The sequence below is a fragment of the Phocoena sinus genome, chromosome 17 (assembly GCF_008692025.1).
Source record: "Phocoena sinus isolate mPhoSin1 chromosome 17, mPhoSin1.pri, whole genome shotgun sequence".
Classification (NCBI taxonomy): domain Eukaryota; kingdom Metazoa; phylum Chordata; class Mammalia; order Artiodactyla; family Phocoenidae; genus Phocoena; species Phocoena sinus.
The window spans coordinates 27,804,894-27,831,540 of NC_045779.1; the positions used below are offsets into that span (position 1 = coordinate 27,804,894).

The 26,647-nt window shown below is 35.1% G+C and overlaps 1 protein-coding gene and 1 long non-coding RNA gene across 12 annotated transcripts in view; one reads left to right on the forward strand and one right to left on the reverse strand.

Annotated features, from left to right (window-relative positions):
• Positions 1 to 26,647, forward strand: part of RALYL (RALY RNA binding protein like) — a 900,595-nt gene that overhangs the window by 402,462 nt on the left and 471,486 nt on the right. The window lies entirely within an intron of this gene.
• LOC116742569 lies at positions 1,363 to 3,981 on the reverse strand. The gene is made up of 3 exons (XR_004346513.1): positions 3,825 to 3,981; positions 2,147 to 2,182; positions 1,363 to 1,472 (listed from the first exon to the last, which is right to left on the reverse strand). It is a non-coding gene; the product is annotated as an uncharacterized LOC116742569 (long non-coding RNA).

A 26,647-nucleotide genomic window follows, 5' to 3' on the forward strand; every position in this document is an offset into this window, starting at 1 on the left:
TCTTGTTGCAGAGCACAGTTCTAGGTGTGTGGACTTCAGTAGTTGTGGCACACAGGCTCAGTAATTGTGGCTCATGGGCTCTAGAGCACAGGCTCAGTAGTTGTGGCACATTGGCTTAGTTGCTCCACAGCATGTGGGGTCTTCCTTGACCAGGCTTCTAACCCTTATTCCCTGAACTAGCAGGCAAATTCTTAACCACTGTGCAACCAAGGAATCCTCTTTAGTGCTTCTTATTTAAACAAACAAGCAAATATGTAAATAAACATTTGAGGCATCTATGCAAATTGTCTTACTTGAAGTGTCCACAGCATCATTGCTCTACTATGTCTACTTATTGTTTTGTATTAGGCCATGCCCCAAACAATCAGAGAAGATTGTGCAAATTAGTTAAATGTCAGTACCTAGAACTGGAGTGGAGAATGGAGTCAAAGAAGCCAAGAATAATATATCATATTATATATATATATTATATATATATATTATATATTATTATTATATATTATTATAATATTATATTATAATATAATATATTATTATAATATAATAATATATATATTATATATATTATAATATATATTATTATATATTATATATTATTATATAATATTATATATTATTATTATATTATAATAATAATATTATATGTTATATATTATTATAATATAATAATATCAAAATATTATGAAAACAGTGAATTCCAGCCAGTTGTAATTAGCAGTTCCAGCAAGTGAGCACATGATTGTAACAAGAAATTCATGGGGAAATGTTCTCAAAAATGAAACAAATGGACATTTGGCTTTAGCATTGAGCATCATTCATCAACGAACCAGACTTGTGACCCTGGGGCTTCTCTACTCCACATGGAGGGCACAAGCAGGCAGGGCACTTAAAGAGTTGGAGAAGGAAGTTTAGGAATATGGAAATATGAATAGACTTTCTTGCTACTTTTCTCTTTACAAATCATTACTAACTACATTAACTACTCCCTTGTTATACAAAGTATGTTCTGCAGACGAGAAACATCTACCTCACCTGGGAGACACATGAGCCCAAATGGAGACCTACTGACTCAGAACTTGTATTTTATTAAAATCTCTAGATAATTTTTGTACACATTAAAGTTAAGGAAGCATCATGTTAATCTCCTGATGTTCTCAGAGACTCATCAGAGACCATACAGAGAGGTCTTGAGCACAGGACTTAATCACCATAAGTACAGTCTAGGAGCCTGTGGTTTTACAGCATAGAGTCCTTGGGATATGATGGTCAGAATACCTGGAACTAGCTTTGTCTACAGTAAAGTGTAGCTTTTGGAAATGAATTGCAGTAACTGGTACATGGGCAATCTTAGGAGTACTTACCTGATGATTCCTTTGTAACAGATGAGCAGCATTGGTGGTATAGTGGTGACTATAGCTGCCTTCCTTTGTAACAGATGAACTACACAATACTGGCCTTGACAGCAAGGAAACCTGGCAGCAGAGAAACTTTATGATGCCTTCAGTGGAGGACACGTGGCTTGCCAGCTGGTATATGACAGGCCCACAGAATAGAAATTGTAGGTTGTTTCTACATAAGATTCTATAGCATATTGCCCTGATTCTCATAAGAAAAGAAGCTCATGAGAAAACAAAACAAAACAAACAAACAAACAACAACAATATGTCCCTCAGTGCACTGAGGAATTAAACAGAAGATCAAAGAAAGTAATCACCACAGACATCAGCTAGGGAGAAAACACAAATTGAAGGAGGCAGACTGTTACTTTCACCAAACAGAAATAATAACAAAAGCAACCAAAGGAATCTATTGCATAAAAATTTACACTGGAATGACAGAAACATTTGAATTTAGAAATTCAATAAATGAATTAAAGAGGAGGTGGGTTGCTGCTGAGAATTTGATTATTAGCCTAGAACACCTAGAATAAGAAATATTTAAAACACAGAGCCAAAATGCAAAGAAATGAAACCATGAAGGAAAAGGTTGAAATGAGACAAGGCATTTCAAGGCAGTGCTTTATAGGAGATACAAAGAAAAAGTTAGAGATGGAGGAAAATCAATAAGTAAAACATACTAGAGAAACATTTCCCTGAGTATGCATGTTGAAAGGGCTACAGGAAAGCTTGAATACAAAAGAAATTACCTGGACATATCTTGCTAAAATTCTCAAAATCCATGCCTAAAAAGAAAAAAATAATTCAAGTTTTCATGCAAAAATAACTTAAAAAGAATAGTCTGTTATCAGACTTCTCATTTGCAACATGAAGTTAGAAGACAATAGAATAACATTTACAAACTACTACTGAAGGAAGACGTTTACCAGTGAAGAAATATATACTTAGTCAAAACACCATTCATTTGTCAGAAAAAAAAAAAAACTTTCAAGAAGACAAGAACTCAAAGACTATATCCATATTGTGTACCCTATTTGTCAAAAATACTTTTAAAGTTACTTTGTTAAAAATACTCTTAATGAATCAGAACAGAGACCTAAAGAAGGGAGTAGAAGATGTGATAAGGAAACAGTAATAAGCATTGAAACTTGCACACTCTGTTTGTGTACATAAGTGAATATGTGTGCATGAATCTATGTGAATAATACTGGAATGACAGGGAATTTGTAATAAAATGGCTAAATAAAGATTTTCGTAATAGAGGAAATGTACTTAAAGAAAAACCTAGTAGTTGCTTGGAATTAAGATTTTTATACAATCTCAGTAGAGCCAAGGTGGTAGAGGAGGACAGTCAGTAGAGGGAAAGCATTCTACTGTGGGAAAGGGGGTGAGAAGCAGTGCAGCGTGAAGGCAATTTAAAATCTCATCAACCTGGAAGAGAAAAGAAGGAGGAGGTGGCAGTTTTGCTTAGTAGGTGGGGGAAGATGGATATAGCTTATTTTTTTTTTCATAAAATAGAGAAATATGTGTTTGATTATGATCGTGGAAGTGGACAGCAAACCTCTCCTAGAACGGAAAAGGAAACAGGGTATGAGATAGTTATCAGTCATCAGACTAGCCCCTCTGATACAGCCAACAGGTAAAAATTCAGTTATCCTGAGTAGGAATGTAGTAGAATATAGAAAGATTTAATGAGCATTAATTAGAACATTATTAGAGCTACTTAAATTTCTTCTAAGTTAACAGTGGTGGCTAATGTTAAACATCAATATTACTGTCAATGCCATTTAATATTTAAAATCTAATAATCACTTTATATTTTTAGAATTGTAAAACTGTGAACTCATGATGGACACTGTTTTCATAGTATTTTTCCAGCGATGTCTGGTAATTTGAACTTTCTTATTGTTTGGATTCTGGAGTAGGAGCAAATATTTTCATCAGTCATCATTAATGTGAAAAATAATCAAAAATAACCTTTTTTATTTTTATTTTTATTTTTTTTAAATAACCTTTTTTAGAAGTGAAAGTTATCAGATGACTTATCTGCAAGAGATAAGTATTCATATTTATAGCTGGAATCTTTGAACACATATCTGAAAGTTCACTTTGAACATATCTGAAATGATCCCAAACTTTTCATGCACTTGTTCAAATTTTCAAATGGTTACCTGTTATTCTATGTAATTGTTTATCTTCTAAATGTAAATCTTTAGAAGTTTAACTTGGCTAGTCAAGACATTATATTTAACTCAAGTAAAATCTAATAAATATATTTCAGGAAATAAAGAGTGAGCATGCCAATATGATATAACTCTATATGATCACAATTTCTTTATCTAAGCCTTAATTTCATCATCTGTAAAATGGGAATAATGTTTTAACTGTGACCAGCCCTGGGCAATCTGAGTCAATCTGCATCCTCACTTCTGAGTCCTTTTGCCACCTCCAGCTGCCCCACTTCTCCACATCCCCAGAGGCCAGGATAGGCAATTTCTTCAGAAGAACTGTGTCAGGGTCACATCGTGTGTTAAATTCTGGCTCTAGCCCAGTCCAGGAGATGTATATCTTCAAAAGGAGGAACAAGAAGAGATGCCTCTGTTGGAGAAAATCTAAGAATGATGAATGCATCCATTTATCCACAAACTTACCTCAAATCACACAACCACAGTGCTGGGGCTGAGGACAAGGATGGGGTATGGTTGATTAAAAAAATGAAAATCTTACCCTTATTCCACAATTACCATAATTATCACAGTAATTTCATTTTGCAAACCCACATAATTACTAACAAACTCAAGTCCCTAAAATTATAAAATACAGTCCTACCTCATGGACACTGATATTAGATATGGAAAATGGTTATATATGATATAATTTTGCATTCTTTGATTTCATATCTTTTAAATAGTTGTTAAGCATATGGATAGGTGTTCTCTTTCTATATTTAGTGTGATTCTCTTGGAATAATTTTCTGCAGAGATGTAATTTCGGGTACCAAGGGAACCTCAGGGAAAACTTTGTGCTTTATCTTAGAAAGACCAGTAGTTTGGGACAGATTTAGAGCCTTTACTGTAAGCAAAAGCTGAGCAATTAAATTGGGGAACTTTTAAAATTTTTATTTATTTATTTTTTGCTAATTCCTAGCAGTCAATATGTTACAGTGAACTTAGATCTTTTCTTTGTTGTTTTTATGTGCAGGAAATTGCTTCACTAGAAATAAACCTTCTTTTCCTTAAATTGTGGTTGAAGATAATGCCTTAAAGGGATATCTCTTTGTTAACTTTTAAAGTTTATGATACTATGAATCTGTTGCTTATTTTAATAACAAGATTCTATATATATTTGGTAGATATACTTTATTATAGATTTTATCAAATGTTACGTTTAATTTTTTTTTTATCTTTACACTTGAGGACCATAATTTTAACAGTTTAAAAATTTCAGTATTAATTCAGAAATTCCTAGATTTTTATATTTATGTGAAAGCATATTTGATAATTTCCCTGGAAGAAAATAGGATATGTCTATACAAAAAAAAAATGTATTTACATAAACTACACTCAGGTGACTGGGTATTATCGTACAGTTTTCTTACCTCTCTCACATATAATTCTTCTAACCATGTTTGTTCTGTCGATTCCAGCCTTAAGATCAATATAACTGATGAAAAAGTTGGGTCAAAATTATACGTTAAATAGCCCTGCCTTCTCTATCATCTCTCCTTTTATTAGGTGCTTGTGTGTACTCGGAATAATGAATCTTAGGAAGCAAAAGGACACTAGATATCCCTAGCCCAATCTCACACTCAGTGTAGAAATGTCTCTGTATAATATCTGTTAAAAATGATAATTTGGCTTCTCTTGAATGCTTTCAAGAATTATTACTTTTATTACAAAATATATTCTTGGATTAAACCTAAATCTGTATTTTTCTAATGTCTACTGTTGTCCCAAGCTTTCCATCTGAATCTTTAGAGAAGCTTAACACTTTATCCATATAATATCCAGTCAGATATTTAAAACTGCCATCATTGTCCTATGAAAGTCTTATATTTTCTCTGTGCTAAACAGCTCAAATTCCTTCAATATTCTTCCCATGAATGGTTTCTAGAATTGTTGGTAGCTTTTGGGAACAGTGGGGATTTTAAATATATAAAGACTTTTTCAATTATTGCCTGAACACTGGAAAGGAAGGTTTTCCTGGGTCTGAATCTCTTAAGCTATACTTTACCATATTTACGTTAATGTTACCCAAATTTAATGGATGACTTAGCAATGCTTTATTTTACATTGTAATGATTTTTCAGTCAAAAAATATTAAAATCTTGTTCATATAAAATACTATTTAGGCAAGTCCCTTTCATGCTGTGTTCATGCAATTTATTTATCTGAATGTAAAACTAAGGCATTATATTTACCACTGCTAACATTCATTTTGTTAATTTTTTTCATAATTTCCCTTTAGAAAATTGTTTTAAATTTTTTAAATTGTTTTAAATTTTATTTTATAATATAATAGCAACCACTCCCAGACTTGTGTTACCTATATTCTTGTGACTAATGAATGGGACAGTAAAAAATTATACCCTAGAAAACCTCTCTTCAGAACTATATAAGTGACACATGTAGATGATGATAAATAATTATCTAATACTATTTGAGTGCAGAATTTCAAAGACATAAAGCTACAAAAGTATATGGGGTTTTTTTTGAATTTTACTTTATTTATGTTTTATACAGCAGGTTCTTATTAGTTACCCATTTTATACACATTAGTGTATACATGTCAATCCCAATCTCCCAATTCATCACATCACCATCCTCACCACTTTCCCCACTAGGTGTCCATAATGTTTGTTCTCTGCATCTGTGTCTCTATTTCTGCCCTGCAAATCGGTTCATTTGTACCATTTTTCTAGGTTCCACATATATGTGTTAATACACAATATTTGTTTTTCTATTTCTGGCTTACTTCACTCTGTATGACAGTCTCTAGATCCATCCACGTCTCTACAAATGACCCAATTTCATTATTTTTTATGGTTGAGTAATATTCCATTGTATATATGTACCACATCTTCTATATCCATTCATCTGTCAATGGACATTTAGGTTGCTTCCATGACCTGGCTATTGTAAATGGTACTGCAATGAACACTGAGGTGCATGTGTCTTTTTGAATTATGGTTTTCTCTGGGTATATATCCAGTAGCTGGATTGCTGGGTCATAGGGTAATTCTATTTTTAGTTTAAACTATATGTTTATATAACGATATTTCTGTAATATTGCCTATTTAGCTAGCACAGGAAAATTTATGAAATATCTACCCAAAATCAGGATTTTCAATTTCTATAGCTTTTAATTTATGTACTATTTCTAGTATTCAAAGAGAAAATATTTATTTGAGTATCATTTAGTTTTACTAAACTCAAGTTAGTTTCTAAAGTGTTTAAATAACTACCTGAGGATCAGAGAGCTTCCATAGTAGCCCTAAACAAAGCTCTTTTTTCTGGTAGCTGCAAGGTTGATATAGCTGAAAATGAAACGCAAAATGTAATTGTGTGTGTTGTTATATTACAATTCCAGTTTAATTCACAGTCTCAGTAAATGTCTCATATGAGTCAATTAGAGCATTAACTGATAGAGAATGAGACTCTAAATCTTGGAAAGGGTACTTCTGTCATTCAACATAGATGAAACTGACAATCTTGGGCCCCAGAGCATTTTGAGACTCCCATTCCAGTGGAAATAACTTTCCCTCCAGTATCGGAGAACACTAGCTTTCTTTCTCTTGAAAACCCTGTGATAACCTCATTTGGGATGAACATCTGAAAAAAGATGCCAATTCGTAAGACCTACTACCTCCCCTTGCTACTATACCTATAATTAGGATAAAATGTTATCATATTCCAAGAGCAGCAGTTATATATTATTACCTAGGAGAAAACAGCTTACACACCAAAAGAATTGCAAGTCTTTGCAAATATATGTCAAGAAATCTGAGGAATGAATGGGAATGGATTCTAAGGATGTTAGACCAAAGGAGAATGGAATAGAAACTGAAATCTGGCTGAGTTCATTGATATGGGTGGAGCTGCTGGAGATTCTGTATTTATGAATTAGGTGTGCAGCTGGAGATGGCTCTGAAAGATTACTTGGTTCATCGACTGAATGTTGTTGGACCTCATGGTAGTAGCCTACAGTTAATGAGGTTGGCACCATACTGCTCCTCTAGCATGATGTGGAACAGGGAATCCAAGGACTTAGGGAGTTAGAAATGTTGGACTGAATTTATCATGTATAACTATGTTCCATGAGAAGGCCCAGAAAACATTGCCCTCAGTAAGGCACTGAGAAAACACTTTAGTGAGGGAATACCTGCATTCTTGAAAAGCTTTGTGGTTACTCTCCTTTCATGGCCAGGTAGGGCAGAATTTTTTACTGTAGGCACTACTGACATTTTAGATGGAATTATTCTTTGTGTGAGGGACTGTCCTGTGCACTGCAGGATGTTTAAGAGTATTCCTGGTCTTAACCCTCTAGATGCCAGAATTACCCTCCCCTGAGTCATGACCATCAAAAATATCTCCAGATATTGCCAATGTGTCCTGAGGGAAACAAAATTAATCCTGGTTGAGAACCACTGTTCTATGGAGTGAAGCCCATATTAGTTGCCTATTGCTATTGTAACAAATTACCAGAAATTTTAGTGGTATAAAACAAAAAAGATTTATTCTCCTACATTTCTGGAAGTTGAAAGTCTGAAATAAATCTTACAGGGCTAAAACAATGTGTCCACAGTGCCTCTTCCTTCTGGAGACTCCAGCAGAAAATCTGTTATTTGTCTCTTTCAGCTTCTAGAAAGAGCTCATGGCCCCGTTTCAATATTCAAAGTCAGTGTAGGATATCTTTTCTCTGACCACCTGCCTGTCTCTCTCTCTTGCTCTTAAAAGGACCCTTGCAATTATATTGAACTCACTCAGATAATCATGAACAATGTCTCCATCTCAAGATCCTTAACTTAACCACATCTGCAAAGTCAATTCTACCATGTAATGTAATATATTCACAGGTTTCTGATATTAAGATGTGGACATCTTTACAAAGAGGAAGGAAGGGGATTGTTCAGCCTACCACACTATCATTAAATGGGTTCCCTGATTTCAATGGGGATTATAGGATCCCAGAGTAGCAAAAGCCAATGCCAATATTTAATTGCCAAAGACAGATAGGAACATGTGTTCTAAAGGTAGCAGGGACATATAGGTAATCAGAATGCCTTGGCCCTATAGGTATCTTTGGAGGTAAGCAATTACGCTTTCTCTAGGAACAAAATACGTGGGCAGACTACTAGAGTATCACTTGACCTATGTAACTGGAAATGTTCTAGGTCTGGTGGCCATAAACCTGATCTGAGTCTCCACAATGAGGAGCCATGGCTCTTCACTCCCTTTCCAGATCTATGTCAATTCACAGGTCCAGAGTCTCTTGATTTAGGGGGAGGCCAAGTCCTCTTGAAGAAGTACCCTGCACCACTGGTAAAACTACACACCTTAAATCTCCCTCTAATTCTTCCCCAAATGGATGTGGACCATTTACTGTGTTTGAATGTGCAAAGTCAACCCATTTAAAAAGTGACCCATCAGGCTGCTAGTTTTGAGTAGGGATGAGAAAATGAGAAGGCTCTGCACCAAGTTCAGGCTGCAGTGTAAGCTTTCTTACCACACAGGCCTCATGATCTAGCAGATCCAATAATGATACTTCAAGTGTCCTTGGCAAAGAGAATTTCTATATAGAGCCTCTGGCAAGCAGACCTCTAGGTTTTGGAACATATATACGTCTTCCTCTGCAGATAATTACCCTCCTTTAGAGAAACAACTTCTGGTTTGCTGTGGGGCCTTAGTAGAGACAGAATGTCTACCACAGGACACCAGATGGCCATGCGGCCTGAGCACCCCATTGTGAGTGTTGTCTGACCCACTTAGCCAGAGGGCTGAGATCAGCTATACAAATGATATAAAAAAGATCAAGTTTGAGCAAGGATCCAGAAAGTTGTGGGAGGTAAATTAATTTGCATGAATGAGTATCTTGGGCTCCTTTGACATGAATCATATAGTGATTATAACTAACCAGGTATTTTAAAGACTATCTGAAGCACAACTCTTTCTAAGGACAAATTAACTACTGAATTTTCCTAAAGCTCCTATTGGGTGTGCCTTTATTTCTGGTTTGATGCAGTGAGGGGGATTTAGAGTCAGATTTTTGGGGGTTCAAATTTTAAGTTTGCTATTTACTCACACTGCGAATCTTCGACAATGTACATAACTTTTCTGAGCTGCCTCAATTTCTTCATCTATACAATGGAATAAGCCCAGTTAACATGGGCTATTGTGGTGATCATTTTGCAATATATACAAATATTGAATCATTAAGTTGTACACCTGAAATGAATTTAATGATATTTCAGTTATATCGCAATAAAAAAGTAAACAAAAAAATTATACAGTAGATAGAACAGCACAAAATTGTCAGTTTCCCACATTTCTTCATCCCATGCCTCTCCCCAGTAACTAAAGATGAAAAGGCTTAATTGCCTTGTTCCTTAGTACATTGAACACAAAACCAATTCATTTGAATTAGGTCAGGCAGAAGTTCAGTCATTTCGCTAGTAGTACCCATCCATAATGGAAGTATTACAGTGTGTGTATTTTCATAGGGGCCATTAGACTGTAGGCCATTTGAATGTCTTTAGAAGAAAGAATGATGATCTTGAATTGCATAGAGCATTTTGTGCTTTCTCATGCTATAACATTTTCCCTTTGCCTTTTTAAGAGAAAGTCCTTCTGCAACAAGAGAATTTAAAAACTATATCCGGTGATATTGTGCTATATTGTAATAAAAATTACAAATACCCAAATAAATTCACAATATGAAAAAAATTGTGGGGCAGGGCTGGGGACTATGAAAAAAAAAAACAATCAAAACAGTGAGGATATGTTCTTGAATTAGAAACAATTATATACTGAATGACTAAAGGTTTTAGAAAGCTATGACAAGACAAGGATTTCTTTTTCCTTCTTTACATATGCTACAGCCACTTATTTTTCTGTTTGATTCATATTACACTTATTATATAACTGTGGGCACTTTTACTTTTGTTAGTTATTTTATTTTATTTTTATTTTATTCATGTACTACAAATATATATTGACCTTCTGAATGTTCAGAAATAATATAACTAAATAAGGCAGCACACCCATGATTTTTTCAGATGGTTGCAGACATTATGGTTCAATTATCTAAGTTAATGAAGGAATAGAGTCAGACAGCTAATCCTGAGAGTACATAATCCAAACTTTACTGGGTAATGTAGTATTTTTAAAAAGCTGAAATGAGGCAGGTGACATACAGTTTTTCTAAAACCAGTTATTATTTTGGGGTAAGTTATTTAAATTATTGAAGTGCATTAGGCCTCAGTTTCTCAGGTTACACTGTTTTGTAAAACCAGTATACTCTTGAGTCTGTGATTATATTAGGTTTTTCAGACTGACTATGATCACATATCTGAATATAATTTTCCTCATTAACGGTTTCTTTTTATACCTATCCTATATCATGGAACAACTTCTTCCTATTCATCACTTTCATTGAATGTGGACAGAATCTCATCTTAGAGTTATTGAAATTATGCCTAAGGAATGATTACATCATTACTTGCCCTCATTTCTCCTCATGACTTCCAGAGGACTAAGAGGGCTATTAATGGTTTAGATTCAAAGGTCTTCTGAGGTCTTTCTGGAGTAGAGTGTATAAGAAAAAAAAAAAAAAAAAAAAACATAGGCCATAAAGATCTCTCAAAAGACCTGCAGTAGTAAAGTGTGTTACTGTCTGCACAAAGAAGTGTAAATTGATGTTTGCTTTAAGTGTAATAATTGAAAGTGTATTGCAATCTAGAGGTTAGTGGTTCTCAAAATTTGGATTGTTTCAAATATGGTAAATTCTTAAAGGTCTGAATCCTGCCCCAGATTTATTGGGGTGGGGTAAAGGAAGTTGGGGAAGGGTAGACAGCTTTGTTTTTAATTGGATTTTAATGCATCAAAATTTACCCATTGCCATAACCAGTATTTACGGCCTGAATATTGGCACATACTCTTACTGAACTAGAGTGATCATATAATAAATTCTCTAAACAGGGATTCATTTGAAAGAGGGCTCTCTTTAATAATTATGTCAGTACAAAAGATAGGACTTCTGGGGCAAACTAGAACCAATACCTAAAACTTTTTAAAGAGAATTGAGAAACTTCTTTCCTCTTGTGTAAAAAGGAAGTAACATCTTTTCGAATCAGTTTACATGCTGTTTCACATTGTAATATTTTCCTTAAACCTCCCCCTTTCAAAACTCATATTATTTTTCTACATGATACAAAGATAAATTGTTTTGAGGATAATAAAGATTTCTGAAAACAGAATATGAATAACAAGTCACAACCTGGCTTGTCTTTCCTTCCTTCCATTAAATCAACTATTTAACATATTATGGGAACAGACATGGAGATTTCTTTTTTTAGTAAATTAGGCTTTACAGGGAGATTTAAAAAGATTGATTATATGGACTTTCCCCTGCTCAGTTTACAATCAAATGAATGAAACTCAGTTCATACACATGAGCAAAAATAGGTCGTAAGCAGAAGGAAACTAACATTAAACGCATACTGTATAAAGAAGGCATCTAAGGAAAAATCAGTATTGAATGGATTTACTTGTGAGAAGGGAGGTTTTAGCAAACAAAGAGAATGAGATGGGTTTTGGATTACATAAGACGGGAAGGATGGTTCAAAAAGACAGACAGTAAAAATGATTGTAATCAGACTCATAGGTGGGATCTAAGGTTTGCTAATTGTGATGGTTAAATTTTGTGTCTAGTCATATGATCAAACACTAGTTTAGATGTTGCTGTGAAGATGTGTGTAGATGTGATTAACATTTACACTTACCTGCCTTTTATGTAAAGGATATTAACCTTGATAATACAGATGGGCCTCATCCAGTCATTTGAAGGCTTTAAGAGCATAAATTGAGCTTTCCCAGAGAAAAAGGAATTCCGCTTGAAGACTATAACATACAGATCCTTCCTGAATCTTCAGCTTGACCTACAAATTGTGGACTCAAGACTCCAACGTCAACTTTTACCTGAGTTTGCAGCCTGATGTACTATCCTGTTGATTTCGGATATGCCAGCTCCCACAATTGTGTGAGCTAGCTCCTTAAAATTACACACACACACACACACACACACACACACACACACACACATACACACACACATATATATCTACATAACATAAGTAGAAAATTTTGCAATGACATATAAGGAAGCGATTTAGTCTTAAAACATCTGCATTCTAATTGGAGTGTTTAACCAATTTATATTTAATGTAATTATTAACATGGTTACAGTAAAAGCTACCATCTTGTTAATCTGTTTCATTCATCCCACCTCCTCTTTTTTCTTTTCCTCTTTTCCTATCTTTTTTTAGATTAATTGATTTATTTTTAGAATCCCATCTTATCTCTTACTATTGGATTATTAGCTATATCTCTTTGCATTTTACTTTTCAGAGGTTGGTCTAGAGTTTACACTTTGCCCGTTTATATTATCACAGTCTACCTTCAAATCCTGTTATAATATAACTTCATGTATAAAATAACATTACAACAGTATACTTCCATAAACTTCTATGGTCCTTTTCTGGCCATTTTTTCACATTATATTTTATATATATTACTAACACCTAATACATTGTTATTATTTTTGCTTTGAACTCTCAATTATCTTTTAGAGAAACTAAAAAATGGGAAAATATTTTATGTTTATCCATACTTACCATTTCTAGTGTTCTTTTTCCTTTAATGTAGACTCAGTTTTCCTTCTGGGGTCCTTTTCCTTCTATCTGAAAAACGTCACGCAGATCTACCGGAAACAAACTCTGTTAGCTTCTGATGGGCTGAATTCTTGGCCTTCAGTCTTGAAGAAAAATTTCTCTGGATATAGAATTTTAACTTGACAGTTTTTTCTGTCTATTCTTTCAAAATGTCATTCCATTGATTTCTGATTTAGATAATTTCTGATAAGAAGACTGGTAATCTTTGCTGCTAAGTACAAAATATGTCTTTTTTTCCTCTGTTTTTACAATTTTTTTTTCACTGGTTTTCAACAATTTGATTAAGATGTACTTGGGTATGGTTGTCTTATGGTTTACCCAGCTTAGAGTTTTGACAGGTCTTGTAACTGAATGTTTATTGGTTTTATTAAATTTGGAATATTTTTCAAATATAGTTTCTGCTTTCCCTTCCTTCTTGAACTCCAATTCATGTATTTTAAGCATCTTAATATTTTTAAATATGTGACTAAATTACTACTTTTTTCTCATTTATTTTTCTCTGTGCTTCAGTTTGGATATTTGGTACTGATATGTCTTCACTGATCTTTTTAGAATAAGTGTCAAATCAGCTATTAATCCCATCTATTTAGTTCTTCACTTCGGATACTGTGTTTTTAATTCATAGAAGTTCAATTTGGCTCTTTTCTTATATACCTTTCATTTTCTCTTCATTGTTTTCATGTTTTCCTTTAATCTTGAGCCTATTTATAATATTTCTTTCAAAGTCCATGCTGAAAAACAACAAGCCGAAGACCTTAATAGATACTTCAGCAAAGAAGATACACAGATGGCAAATAAGGATATGAAAACATGCTCCACATCATAAACCATCATCAGGAAAATTCAAATTAAAATAGCTGTTAGATACTGCTACACACCTATTAGAATGTCAGAAAGTCTCAGGCAAACCCTTATGCAGATTTCTGAATCTTTTCTCCATTTCCTCATAGCTCCATTTTCTTTAGGCTTTTGCTCTAGATATTCGAGCTGCTTCAGTTTTACCAAATGAATATCTCTGCCTCTTCAACTCAGAAAACCTACTGTTTCTACTTATCTTCACCCTCTTTCCACCTTTCCAGCACAGTGATCTGGAAGCAGCCTCCTGGCAGAAAGCTCGGATGGTTATCATAGGACTCACCTCGTACATTTCCTGTTTTCACAGTCCAGTGCTGTCTGCTGTTCAGTATCTGAGCATGTTTCATATATATTTTTCATGTTTTTAGTTGTTTATGGCAATAGGACAAGATGATTTTAGTAATTCTGTCAGTTGAAAGTGGGAGTAAATAATGCTTTACTTTGCATTTTTAATCCATCAATAAAGCTAAATATTTGGGTATGTCTCCATTCTTCTGTCATCAGACTAAAACATGATTAAGAATTCTTATCATATTTTTTCTTTCATGTCCATTATTGGGATGTGACATACAAGGTAAAAGTCCCTGGAATGCAGAAAATTCTGGCTAGTTTTCACTCAATGTTGCAACAATCACAATTAGGTTTTGTTTTCATTTTACTTCCATAATGATGCAGAAATCTTCAACCTCAGATTTGTAAAATAAAATGGAAAAACATTGACTATGATTTACAATAATATTACATTTTTATTCTGCAGTAGAAATTAAAAGTCTTTTCTATTTATTTCAGTGATACCAAATCTCCCATTTAGTCTCCCATTAAAATCTCATATATGTCTGTTGCTGGTCTATAAGTCAGAAATAAATATTTGTGTTTATTGTTTGTTTATAATCAAATATAAACATAAAATATTGTATTTGAAATATATACCATTATGTAAAATAAAGTTCATTTTTTGAAAACTAAACTAACTAAAGATAGCTTGAAAGACTTGCTTCCTTCCATAGAATCCTAGAAGGGGAGCAACTGTTTTGTGTTAGTTTAGTTTAAGAACAATTTTTTTCCATGAAACAACTTGTTTTACAATTTTAGGCATTAGTGCTGGTCAGTAATTGTCTAGTGTGGCATGGAAAGTGTTCTCATTCACAAGATTGAGAAGGACAGCTCAGTCAATAAAGGATCATTCTTGTGGGGCGTATCTTGCTGACACAGCAAAAGCTCATTCATTTTTTTTAACACCTTTATCAGAGTATGATTGCTTTACAATGGTGTGTCAGTTTCTACTTTATAACAAAGTGAATCATTTATACATATACATATGTCCCCATATCTCTTCCCTCTTGCATCTCCCTCCCTCCCACCCTCCCTATCCCACCCCTCTAGGTGGTCACAAAGCACCAAGCTGATCTCCCTGTGCTATGCAGCTGCTTCCCACTAGCTATCTATTTCACATTTGGTAGTGTATATATGTCCATGCTACTCTCTCACTTTGTCCCAGCTTAACATTCCCCCTCCCCATATACTCAAGTCCATTCTCTAGTAGGTCCACATCTTTATTCCCATCTTGCCCCTAGGTTCTATGGACCACTTTCTTTTTTTTCCATTTTTCTTTTTTTAGATTCCATATATATGTGTTAGCATACAGTATTTGTTTTTCTCTTTCTGACTTACTTCACTCTGTATGACAGTCTCTAGGTCCATGCACCTCACTAAAAATAACTCAGTTTCATTCTTTTTTTATAGTTGGGTAATATTCCATTGTATATATGTGCCACATCATCTTTATCCATTCATCTGTTGATGGACACATTGGTTGCTTCCATGTCCTGGCTATTATAAATAGAGCTGCAATGAACATTGTGGTACATGACTCTTTTTGAATTATGGTTTTCTGAGGGTATACTGCCAAGTAGTTGGATTGCTGGGTCATATAGTAGTTCTATTTTTAGTTCTTTAAGGAACCTCCATACTGTTCTCCATAGTGGCTGTATCAATTTACATTCCCACCAACAGTGCAAGAGTGCTCCCTTTTCTCCACACCCTCTCCAGCATTTATTGTTTGTAGATTTCTTGAAGATGGCCATTCTGACTGGTGTGAGACGATATCTCATTGTAGTTTTGATTTGCATTTCTCTAATGATTAATGGTGTTGAGCATTCTTTCATGTGTTTGTTGGCAATCTGTATGTCTTCTTTGCAGAAAAGTCTGTTTAAGTCTTCTGCCCATTTTTGGATTGGGCTGTTTGTTTTTTTGATATTGAGCTGCATGTGTTGCTTGTATGTTTTGGAGATTAATCCTTTGTCAGTAGCTTCATTTGCAAATATTTTCTCCCATTCTGAGGGGTGTCTTTTCGCCTTGTTATGGTTTCCGTTTCTTTGCAAAAGCTTTTAAGTTTCATTAGGTCCCATTTATTTTTGTTTTTATTTCCATTTCTCTAGAAGGTGGGTCAAAAAGGATCTTGCTGTGATTTATGTCATAGAGTGTTCTGCCTATGTTTTCCTCTAAGAGTTTGATGGTGTCTGGACTTACATTTAGGTCTTTAATCCATTTTGAGTTTATTTTTGTGTGTGGTGTTAGGGAGTGTTCTAATTACATTCTTTTACATGTAGCTGTCCAGTTTTCCCAGCACCACTTATTGAAGAGGCTGTCTTTTCTCCACTGTATACTCTTGCCTCTTTATAAAAGAAAAGGTGACCATATGTGCATGTGTTTATCTCTGGGCTTTCTATCCTGTTCCATTGATCTATCTTTCTGTTTTTGTGCCAGTACCATACTGTCTTGATTACTGTAGCTTTGTACTATAGTCTGAAGTCAGGGAGCCTGATTCCTCCAGCTCCGTTTTTCTTTCTCAAGATTGCTTTGGCTATTCGGGGTCTTTTGTGTTTCCATACAAATTGTGATTTTTTTGTTTTTGTTGTTCTAGTTCTGTGAAAAATGCCAGTGGTACTTTGATAGGGATTGCATTGAATCTGTAGATTGCTTTGGGTAGTAGAGTCATTTTTACAAGGTTGATCCTTCCAATCCAAGAACATGGTATATCTCTCCATCTATTTGTATCATTTTCATTTCTTTCATCAGTGTCTTATAATTTTCTGCATACAGGTCTTTTCTCTACTTAAGTGTTTTATTCCTAGATACTTTATTCTTTTTGTTGCAATGATAAGTGGGAGTGTTTTCTTAATTTCACTTTCATATTTTTCATTATTAGTGTGTAGGAATGCAAGAGATTTCTGTGCATTAATTTTTTATCCTGCTACTTTACCAAATTCATTGATTAGCTCTAGTAGTTTTCTGGTAGCATCATTAGGATTCTCTATGTATAGTATCATGTCATCTGCAAACAGTGACAGCTTTACTTCCTCTTTTCTGATTTGGATTCCTTTTATTTCTTTTACTTCTCTGATTGCTGTGGGTAAAACTTCCAAAACTATGTTGAATAATAGTGGTAAGAGTGGGCAACCTTGTCTTGTGCCTGATCTTAGTGGAAATGGTTTCATTTTTTCACCATTGAGGACGGTGTTGGCTGTAGGTTTGTCATATATGGCCTTTATTATGTTGAGGAAAGTTCCCTCTATGCATACTTTCTGGAGGGTTTTTATCATAAATGGGTGTTGAATTTTGTCGAAAGCTTTCTCCACATCTATTGAGATGATATATGGTTTTTCTCCTTCAATTTGTTAATATGGTGTATCACGTTGATTGATTTGCATATATTGAAGAATCCTAGCATTCCTGGGATAAACCCCACTTGATCATAATGTATGATCCTTTTAATGTGCTGTTGGATTCTGTCTGCTAGTATTTTGTTGAGGATTTTTGCATCTATGTTCATCAGTGATATTGGCCTTTAGAAACTAAAGAACCTCCCAGGAGAGGAGGTGTGGATAGTGACCTGTGCTCGAACACAGGCTTCTTGGTGGCGGCAGCAGCAGCCTTAGCGTCCCATGCCCGTCTCTGGGGTCTGCGCTGATAGCCGTGGCTCACGCACATCTCTGGAGCTCATTTAAGAGGCGCTCTTAATCCCCTCTCCTCGCACACCAGGAAACAAAGAGCAAGAAAAAGTCTCTTGCCTCTTTAGCAGCTCCAGACATTTCCCAGACTCCCTCCCGGCTAGCCGTGGTGAACTAACTAACCCCTTCAGGCTGTGTTCACGAAGCCAACTCCAGTCCTCTCCCTGCGATCCGACTGAAGCCCAAGCCTCAGCTCCCAGCCCCCGCCCACCCCGGCGGGCGAGCAGACAAGCCTGTCGGGCTGGTGAGTGCTGGTCGGCACCGATCCTCTGTGTGGAAATCTGTCTGCTTTGCCCTCCGCACCCCAGTGGCTGCGCTCTCCTCTGTGGCTCTGAAGCTACCCCTTCCACCAACCGCAGTCTCCGCCCGCGAACAGGCTTCCTAGTGTGTGGAAACCTTTCCTCCTTCACAGCTCCCTCCCACTGGTGCAGGTCCCGTCCCTATTCTTTGTTTCTGTTTTTTTCTTTTGCCCTACCCAGGTACGTGGGGAGTTTCTTGCCTTTTGGGAGGTCTGAGGTCTTCTGCCAGCGTTCAGTGGGTGTTCTGTAGGAGTTGTTCCACATGTAGATGTATTTCTGATGTATTTGTGAAGAGGAAGGTGATCTCCGTGTCTTACTCTTCTGCCATCTTGAAACTGCTCCGAAAGCTCATTCTTAAAGCACAGGTCCATCAATGAGTACCTGTGCTCCATAATGAATAGAGACTTGCACATTCCCTCCATTTTATTAATCAGGTCAAGGTAATGGGAGAGAATCCTCTCATTGCATATCCAAGAGTCTATATTTGAAAATTAGAAGAAGTGATGCCAACCACCTAAATCTGATTACTTTTGAGACAGCAAGTGATTAAAGACAGCCCAGTCTTTGAGTACCCTACAGTCTTTAGAAATGGGAATACTGGATATGAAACAGTTGATTATTCTATCACATCCTTCCTTGATTGTAAAACAAACAAAAATACCTTATAATAGTTTATCCATTAGTTATTATCTACCATAAGGCACAATCAGTGTATATTTTCTTCAATCACTTACTTGTTAGTTTGAAAAAAAAAGACTCATTAAAACTCTGTATTTTAGACATTCATTTATGTACACTGTGAGATTTTTATGTTAGTTTCTTCTTTACCCTAGAAATATAAATAAAACAAGCAGTGAACTTAAGTATTAAGGAATACAAGTATAGAAAAGTCTTTTTAAAGCATGTGTTTTGATTACTATAAATAAAGTTGCTTAACAGTTAGATATTTATATTTAATTTCAGATTGCATGAGAACACATGGCTGGAATTTAGGAAACTTGTGCCAACTTTTATTTTGCCTGTGACGGTAGATAAATCAGTAGCTGAATTGAATGGCAGATGCATTGTTTTTTTTGCAACCAAAAGTGAATGACTTCAGGCAATACATTTGCTCTTCCGGTTGACACAGTTGCCATCACTCCCTGTAGCAGTATAGCTTGAGGTTAAGACTATAGTCTCCAGAGGTAGAAAGCTTGAAATTGAATTCCACATTTGCTTATGGCATGACCATGGCCACATTACTCCAGGTCTTAATTTACATATCTGAGAAATGAAGAGAATCATAGTACCTTATAGCACTTTTGTAAAAGTTAAATAAAAGTATATAAATATTTCTTGAAACCATATCTGGCATATAATAAGCCAGCAACAATTGTAATAGCACTAGTAGCAGTAATAATAATATCTGGTCTTTCCACAAATATTTTACCTGCTTGGCTCCAGAAGATATTTGAATTTGTAACAGAAGCTCTAAACCCTAGTTTACACTGTTCCAGAACAGAGTGACATGGTTATTGGCAGAACTCCTGGCCAATCTGCTTTCCAGTCTACAGAATCTATTACTATTTTTGTAATTCCACCACCTTGACTGTCTTCCTGTTCACTGAACTTTTGACTGTACATAGAAGCTGACAGGTGTTTTCCCAGAGGTGACACCAACTGCTTCACACAGCTGCTATCTGACAGTTTTCAGGTCCTTCTGAGGAGAGCACATGACAGAAAGGCCATCAGACAAGCAGGCCAACAGTTACATTTGGCATAATTACATGCTTCTTCGAGGAAGGAAACAGTCAATCTCACAGTTTTTAGTCAGGCTGATACTATCCACCTATTTTGCAAGGTACATTCACAAAGTTCAAATAGTTGATTGACTGAAGCTGAGGAGGAAAGTCTAAATGTCAGCCTTTTAAGATGGAATTGGTGGCAGCTCTCTAGCAGCCTGGCAGGTAGAGTAAAAGTCTAGAATTAAGAGTGACAGAGGAATGGCCAGTGTTGAAGAGAAGACTGTGTTAGCTGGAAAAGAAGAGTCAGCCCGTGGTTAGAGTATGTATGGGTTTTGATTAGGGGTAGAAAGGCTAGAATGCATACTGATTTATGTTTGCACAATTATTTCAACATTCAAAAGAGAAACGTCCGTGATTTTACTAAGTTAAAGCTTTAAATCTCTTTACTTTTGTGATGTTAATATAAATTCCTCCTTTTACAAACGATCCCAAGATACCGAGATCCTGCTTAAAGATCATTTTATATATTTATTACGTTTTTATCATGCTGGTCTCTGCTTTAAGAGGTGTGAAAATCTAGGAAAATAATAAATATATTACATTGATAAGATGGCAGAGGATAGATAAAATAAATTCAAAGTTAATGAGAAAATAAAATATGTGAGAAGTTTTGATTCATGGTATTTCAGTATAAAAATAAAGTAAATATTTTAAATAGTACAACAAAATAGTAGATAAAACATCTTTAATAAAACTCAGCATCTAGGGCTCCCCTGGTGGCGCAGTGGTTGAGAGTCTGCCTGCCAGTGCAGGGGACGCGGGTTCGTGCCCCGGCCCGGGAGAAACCCACATGCCGCGGAGCGGCTGGGCCCGTGGGCCATGGCTGCTGAGCCTGCGCGTCCGGAGCCTGTGCTCCGCAACGGGAGAGGCCACAACAGTGAGAGGCCTGCATACCTCAGAAAAAAAAAAAAAAAAAAAAAAAAAAAAAACTCAGCATCTAATGTGACACCATTAGCTTTACTCTGTGTGTTTCTAACACTAACTCTTTTTTCCCCCTTATTGTGAAATGAGAGGCAATTAAATTCATGTATTAGAAACCTGGATTATTAGAAGTCATTGCATAAATTAAACACAGCCTTCTTGCTCTTCAGAATTGGAGAAAATTGTGAGAAGATGAGAATTATTATCTAGATTCTGTCCTATTTTTTTCATTAGTTAAGAATCCAATAAGTTTTCAAGAAAGAATTATGGTTATCCAGTTCTATCCAATAGACATGCCATGTGAAACACACTTAAATTTAAATTTTTATACAAATCTAAAAAAGAAACAGGGGAAATTAATTTGTAATATATTTTATTTAACCTACTATTTAAAATATAGTTTCAACATATAATCAATGTAGAAACTATTGTGATAATGCACAAAATATTAAGTGGTTAACCAATATAAAATTATTAATGAGATTTTTACATCATTTTTCATGCTAAGTTTTCAAACCTTGGTGTGTATTTTACACTTACAACACTTCTCAATTTGATCAATAGCCACATATGGCCAGTGGCTATCTACCACAACCAACCACACTGATTTACATACTTTACCTTCATTTCATTCATTCACTCATTCATTCATTCATTCATTATGTGCTCGAAATCCATAAGTGAGATAGTAATTGATGCCAGATGTATTTTATTTTCTAAATTACATACTAAACTGTATTTTCAAGTTCTTTTTGGTAATAGTTTGTTTTCAGCTAAAGAATATCCACTGTTAGAGGTTTTTCTCAGACGTATCATCATTATAAACATTCTTAAAATTATTAAAAACATTGTTCCAGTTGCTATTGCTGCATAACAAGCTACCCCACATTTTATCAGGATAAGACAACCATTTTGTCATGCTCACAGATTCTGTGGCCAGTATTTAAAGGGGCAGAGCAGGAGTGGCATATCTATGATACCCAAGTTCCGGAGCCTTGAATGTGATTCAGGAAGTCTGAAGAATGACGCAATGTCTGGGAGCTGGAATCACCTGGAATCTTTTTTCACTCCCTTATCTGGTGGCTCATCTGGGAGAACTGGGAGACAAGAATTACCAAGCACAGCACCTCCATCTGGCCTCTCCCTGTGGTCTGGCTTCCCCCTGTGGCCTGGCCTCCTTATAGCATGGCACATCAGGGTGGTTGGGCTTTTCCCGTGAGGCTCAGGACTCCAAGTGTAAGTGATTCAGCAAATAAAACCCAAGTTGCATTGTCTTAAAATTCCCACAGTGTCATTTCCACTCCTTTCTATTGGTTACGTGCTAGTCATTAAAGTTCAGTCCAAATTCAAAAAGAGGTGACTCACCTCTCCATTTGAGTGTCAAAGAATTTGAGAACATATTTTACAATCATCATATAATTTTGCTTTTTGAAAACTTTGCTCCCCCATGTCCACAGTTATGTGTGCTCTATGAACTTTCCTCAGTATTTATCTGTTGTAACTCCAGATAATCACTGTATTCAGAGATTCATCAGAGATCTCATTTCTGCATGCCCAGAGTCTGACATAATGCCACCTTACTGCACACATAAGTTATGGACTTGTGAGGATTACATTAACTGATAACATGGTAAGTATTCTGCAGAGGCTTGGAACACTTTATATACTCAATAACTGTTAGCTTTAAGTGTCCTAGAGAGCTATTACCATAATGATACTCTTTAAGTTCCAGCTCTACTGCCTTTGACATGTTTTACCTTCATTAAGTTGCTTCAATTCTCTAAGTCTCTGTTTCTCCTTTGTAAAAGGAAAATAATAGTCAATTTTATAAGATATTAGGAGTAATCCATATAAATGATTATTATAGTGTCTGGTACATAGTAAGCAAAATATTTTATGAAAGTTTGTCCTGAAGTTTTAATTCCAACAAACTTCTCTATAGACTATTCTGTGGAGGAAGGACCTTTAATCAACAATGCAAAGGAAGAGGTAGTTACTTATTCTAATCAGTAGAGAGGGACAAACCTGGGGCAGTTTAATGATGATATATTTTATTACATAATATCATTTGTGTTCTTGAAATAGTCTAAGTATAATCAAATCAAATTTCCAGATTGATATTAAAAATGAATGAGCATTGAAAACATTTATAATTAATTAAATAAAATTAGGATAATTAGGTGTCTTCTTACATGTCTGATTCTTACCCTAGTGTAGAAGGTTAAGAAAAAAAGAGTTCCACACAATGTTTCATTGTGATATTCCTTTTCATATATTTTAGTACATCCAATACTTCCAAAGTGGCTAAGAATTGCTCTTCATATATGTTCAACATAATTACATACTCCAGTCATGACTATCAGAGTTTAAAACTCTGGTTAATTTTACCAATAAACATTGAAGACTTTTTGAACTGCAATGATAACTACTGTTATAAAAAATGTAACTTGGATTTTTTGTTCAAATTTTACTTTTATTTCCTGAACAGTAAAAAGACATAAATGCATAAAGAATCACACTTTCTTGGAAATAGTATATCAGACTGGTGAGTTAGCTTCAGCTCTTACCCACTTCACAATGTAACTGAAAAAAAGTTCCAGGCATCCTACTTAGCTTGTTAAAAGATTTGTCATTTTTCCACATGACACATTAGATTGGTATTGCTACAAATATGTAATATTTTCTTTCTTTTTGTTTGTTTGTTTTTGGGTTTTTTTGCGGTACACGGGCCTCTTATTGCTGTGGCCTCTCCCATTGCAGATCACAGTCTCCAGACATGCAGGCTCAGCGGCCATGGCTCACGGGCCCAGCTGCTCCGCGGCATGTGGGATCTTCCCGGACCGGGGTACGAACCCGTTTCCCCTGCATCGGCAGGCGGACTCTCAACCACTGCGCCACCAGGGAAGCCCTGTAATATTTTCTTGAACATTGTTGTTATCCTCCTATTTATAGTTCACTTATGATGGTAAGAAAACTATTTTAAAATGTAGAGGAAACTGTTTAGTAAAAACATCACTGAGAGGAGTTAGGAGAGCTGGGTTGCAGTCCTGCTCAACTGCTAACAAAGTAACTGATTTTTGAGCATGCCCCTAACCACTCCAGGCAGGTTTGGTATGTAATGGTCGGTATGGTCTAGAAACTATAAGGGCCTCTATCTACAAATGTTCGTTGATTTCATAAACTATGCATAGATTTGTGTCTCATTGTAATGATCAATATTAAATATACAATTTTTATAGACTAAAAGCTATATATAGTTTGGGATGTTATGAAACACTAATTTAAACTTCCTTTATTCCTAAGTAATCAATGGCATTCTTAACAATGACATCCTTCCTGACTCCCATGTATCTGCATACTAAACCACACTGAGCTGCCTTAGTGACAGAAATCAATGACAGTGATTTGGTCTTTGATATCCTTGTTCCCTGTGTTTTATTTTTACGATAAAAACTGACCCAATATTTTCTTGATCTTCTGATAAACAGCAGTGCTCTTTCCATGAAATTAAATAACCTTATAGACTTTTCAATCTTTAGTTCACATGTGAATTTACTAAAATCAGCTTGTGGCTAGCTAGGGTAAGAATGCTTCCAGATTGTTGAGTCAGAAGGTTTTCTAAATTAATTGTTGAATTCCAGGATATGAGTAATAAAGTTAATTGATGAAAGCTATGTCTGTATATGGTAAACTTTCTTCCTATCTACTTTGAGACCTTAAAACGATCTTTAGATTGTTTTATATTTCTGGAAGAGTGAAGGAAACATCCCTGAATAATTATAAAGTTTAGTCCAAAAAAAAAAAATCCAACATCTTTGATGACATAGTATATGTCAAGCTTTGCTTGGTAGCTAAAATATCTTACATCATTAAATCCTTGCAACAAGGGTGTAAGTTGTTATTGAAAAGTCAAGAAAACAGAGGCTTAGAAATAGTGAAATTATTAGCCACATTTATTCAGCTGGGAAAGTTTAGAGCCTGCATATAACCCATGATCACAAAGTTTAGGATACCCACACATTTGATGATATTTTAATTGGAAAAAGTCAGATGATATCAGAACATATTATAAGCAGAATATATACAGAAAACTTATGGAAGCAAATACACCACATTCACATAACTTCTTATTTTTCTTAAATACTGTTAGAGATTTACTCTTTAATAAATACCTTTAGAGATAATATAGATTAAACTTAATAAGGATTTAATCATTTTGATTTTTTTTTTCTTATTCTCTTAAGAAAGTTATTAATATTTAAGTGTATTTTCTTTCAAGTTTCTTTTTCCATGCAGTAATATTATTTTGTTATGGCCTGAGATATGCAGAAGCAAAAGAAATTCGACTGATACTGTGTTAAAGAGCTGAGATTGTGAGTTGAGAGAAAAATAAAGTAACTATCACACAGAGGTAACGGATCCACTAAAACATATCTCTTTTCCATCTCCTAATATCTTCTTAGGATGATGGAGAAAATGCTAGACAGATGATTTTTCACTTCCACTAAAAGCTTTTAGTAAATGGCATTTCCTAGAGTGACTCTGTTCTCTGCCATGTTACTCAGCATCTAGGGAAATGCAACCCTTTTTGCTGCCTTACTGATTGCTCAATGAGTAATATATTCAGGGTCCTTCCTTGACTTGAGACATTTAAGTCAACCTTCATCCAGAATGTGTGCTTGAGTCTTTGTGGTTGCTATGGGTATTTTTGATAATGGTGTTGAATTGTGGTAAGCAATTTAGAATCTCTCACTTTCCTCTTAAATATCAGGTATTGATGTATGTTCCATGATGTCACTCATTCTTCCCCTGAATGCATTAACCTTCATTCTCTGTGTTTGTGTCTGGTCTGCCTGTCTAATTTGGAATTAAAGCTGTCTGGGAAAAGCCTAATTTGGTGCTGTGTACATTCTAAAGTCATTGCATGAGCTCAGTAAACGTTTATTAATGAATATAATTGTCAACATTGTTAGTGGATATTATTGATTCATAGTAGTGATAATAATATGCATTGATTATTACTGGAAGGAGGTAACTAGACCTAACTTGTCTTAATGAGAGAAATACAGTTGTGTGTGTATACATATACATCTATATGTATTTATGTGTGTATACACACACATACACAATTATATATATATATATATGTGTGTGTGTGTATGTATATTTAACAATGGTTGTTTTCAACATCCACATTGTAACAGAAAATGTTTCCTGGATGACTGTTTTATGCTTCATTTAAATATACGTTAATCTAAAATGACAAAGGAAATAGGTAGCATACATCTAAATGTTTGCATTGGCATTTTAATTAATTCAGAAAATACCTTTTATTTATACATTAACATATTTGTCAAATGTGCAAAATACTCTGCTACATATTGGAGACAAAGGAGAAACAAGAAATGGTCCCTGTTTTCAAGCTGCCCATCAT